This window comes from Myotis nattereri, assembly GCF_964212035.1.
Source record: "Myotis nattereri genome assembly, chromosome: 7".
Lineage (NCBI taxonomy): Eukaryota > Metazoa > Chordata > Mammalia > Chiroptera > Vespertilionidae > Myotis > Myotis nattereri.
The window spans coordinates 6,119,098-6,122,617 of record NC_138082.1 but is presented as its reverse complement, the minus strand read 5'-3'; positions in this window follow the sequence as shown (position 1 = coordinate 6,122,617).

The window sequence follows — 3,520 nt, the reverse complement described above, 5'->3', positions numbered from 1 at the left end:
ACAACAAAAACCATTTCAACTGTTGGCTAAAGAACCATTCACTAATTAGCGATGATTTGCTATTACTCCATTTTTAATTAGGAAACCATGTCAACATTTCTTCAAAGTTGTCTTCAATCACCCATAGTGACAGAGCACGCCCCCACCAAGTAGGAAAGTGCAGATGGAAGCCACACTACTGATACAACATCACTTACAGGCTTCATTTAATTTAAGCAAAACTCTCATATATCATCAAACTTGGTTTTCATTTGAAAATAAGGATTTTCCCTATTAGCTTTAATAACGGCTGGTTCCCCACTTCCTCGAATAGCAAAGAAAGTTGCTGATCCAGGAAGATAGCACTTTGATTTTTGCCTGTTCCTTGGCCAGACGCTGTGTACCCAGGGCATGCACTCATTGGTTTGAGAAGCAATGTCTAACACCAGTGTCTCTTCTTCCTGCAACACTACTGATAATTTGGAGTGAAAATGTTTGGTTTGTTTCCTCTCATCTGTAATTAACCTGTCTGTTATAACACTCATAACAATGTTTAGGGAGGAATGAAGATAACAGGCTATCTGAATCTTGGAACCAAGCAAGAGTGCCAGTAGCTCTGTGGCTGGAGTACACAGCCAGAGCTTTTCTAACCGGTCACACGGTTTGGGTGTGGTGGTGACTGCACACATACATGCTAGTAAATTAATGTTTCCCAGCTGACTTTTACCTGTCCTGAGCTAAGGCCCTTAGTTAAGATATAAAATCATATTTCAAAAATTAGCCCTACTCCTTGGAGAAATGACTGCTTCCAGGAAATATGCAAGATGAGCCTGAAACACCTTGTAGTACTAGAAAGTAATAAACTACTTTCTTGAAAAAAAAAAAAAAAAAAAGCTCCAATAATGGAAATATGACAAAGGAGCCAAGTGAGAGAGTTCCAATGGCCAAAGCTGGAACAATTTGAGCAAGAAAATGAAGGAAGTAGTATTGGATTATAAGATGAAATGTACAATGAATATTCATAAGTCCATATGATAAGTTATTGAATAATTAACAAATGAAAAAGAGACAAATCTTTCGTGCAGAGGAATTCCATGTAACCTAAGCAGATGCTCCACGCTTAGATGCGAGATGCTCATAGTGACTTCCTTCCATAGACCCCAGCATGGAGTAGGGGGAGGGGATGGAAAAGAGTAACTTCACAGGGAAGAATCCCGGCAACCACTACATCTGCCAGGTGATCAAGGTCAATACCAACAGTTACAAGTCACGTGGATAGTACGTTCCCTTGCTATGATGCGACAAAAAAAGGCACTTCATCCCTGTGGTCTTCCTCCCGAAACCTATAACCCTGGCCAAAGAAAAACATCAACTTCTAACACGCAGGCATCTAACAGGGGTAATTCCTTTCTCAGGCACAGCAGCGCTTTTGCTGTGAAATGAGATCAGGTACATCTAGCCCGTTGCCCTGCATTTGGTAACTGCTTAGTATTCTCACTCCCCTTCCCCCTCTGTCCAGCCATACTGGCCTCACAGTTCCTGACCATCGCCTTTGGGAAGCCACTAGCTCTAAGCCTGTTTTTAGGGGAAAGCTGACTGACCTCCCCAGCCCAGAAGTAACACAGCCCTCCCTACATCACATTATCAGGTCATTTCCTCAGACCCCTTTGGGAACTCTTCTGGGAACGATTCACTGGTCCGTCTGTCCATCCATCCATCCATCCACCCATCCGATCAACATGTACTGAGTTGCTACTTTGTGCCAGATACGATGGGAGATGCCAGGGAAACGCGGAAGGAAGCAGGCCTGGCTGCTGTCTTTGGGGAGTTCACAGTCTCATGAGAAAGACGGGCAGTAAACAAATAAATCCTTAATTATTAACTGTGATGAAAAGGGCCGTGAAGAGCAGGGAGCAGCGACGGGGAGCTCCTCAGAGAGAGGGTGCAACATTGAAGGTGAGAACTGAGGGCGGAAGAGTAGCCAGCCCCTGGGAGATCAGAGGGAAGGCCCTGCTGCATCCTGTCATTGAAGTCTCATAACATCCCAAATAATTACAGAGCAAGCACAAAAGACTTAATCACGCCAGAGAGAATCTTCTCACAGAGGAGCACTTGCTGTGACACCTATTCAGCTTCTTCGGAGTTTTCTGCACACTTCCTGTTCCTTAGACCTTAGACGGCCAGTCAGGCTGCTTCCCGCCACCGCAACACAAGCTCGTTTGCCCGATGAGTTATGCAGGTGGGCCACCAAGGGGGATTTTAAGAGATGGGGACAGGTGACCTATTCCTTAGGATGTAGGGCAGTCCTGAGAAGGACCTGGGATTTGTTGTCTGAGTTCAAACTCTGCCTCCACCTCTTGCTTGTATGACCTCAAGTAGGTCACTCAGATTTTCTGAGCCTGAGTTCCCTCATCTGAGCCCTAGGAACAAAGATGACTACCTCAAGGTGGCGTTTCAAAAATTAAGTGAAACGATGTATACACAGCATCTCCAACTTTAAAAAATAGGTATATTTCTTTTTCTGAAATGCCTTCCTGTCACCCTGGCTATTGGTTGGGAATTCTTAGTTCTGTGCCAAATCTTATTACCTTAGGTGGTAAATCGTGATCGATTTTCCTAATTCCCCACCCAAAACTGCCTCAGCCAACCCAGGGCAGCAGCAGGGAGTGCGCACAGCCCAGCCAGCTGGAGAGATGTGAGCACTGAGGTTTGGGGTGATGTCGGGGCTCCTAGAGCTGCAGGTAAGGTAGCCAGGGGGCGCGGTGTGGCTGCCATCGGCCCTTGGGGTCCTCCTGGAAAATGGCCTCCTCCTTTCCTCCCCGTTGTCCGGGGCTGCTCTATCATAGCGTCTCCTGCAGTTTTTTCAGAAAAAGGGGTAGGGATGGGAGAGGAGAGAGCAGGTCTGAAGAGTCCGGACAGTCGTCTCCCCCAAGCGTAGGTTACCCAGGCGGGTCTACAATCTTCAGTTCTAGACGGAGCCCTGGTCTCAGTCTGGACAGTCTCTCTCAGAGCCTCTTTCTCGTTTGTAAACTGAAGTAGTTCTAGCCTTGCTTACAGTAACCTCTGGATTGTTGAGGCTCAGATAAAATATCGCCTGTGAAAGCACTCACTACATCAGCTCCAAAGGCCTTGCAGACTTCAGGGGCTCTTAATACTGGGACATCCTGGGCCACATTCAGCATGCATGGCTGGCCTACAGCGTTTCAGAGCTGCTCATTACTGAGCTATTAGAAGGGGATTTTTTAGGTCAATGAGTAACAAGTGTCTCAAAGGTATTGCCTATTTTTACTTTGAAAGAACAACCCGAGATCCCCAGAGGTAGGCTTAATAGCGAGAAGAGCTCAAGGCCTGGACGCTTAAGAGATCACTGAAAACTGCACAAAAGGAGCCTATTCTGATCAATTGCATAATATATTTAGGCAAATATAAATGTGCTGTTGGCCTGTGTTCAACTGAGCAAGGCTCACTGAAGCAATGGAAACTGATCAGATCCTGGGTCTGCCACTTCCTGTTCTCAGCAAGTAGAGAGAAAGACAAACAC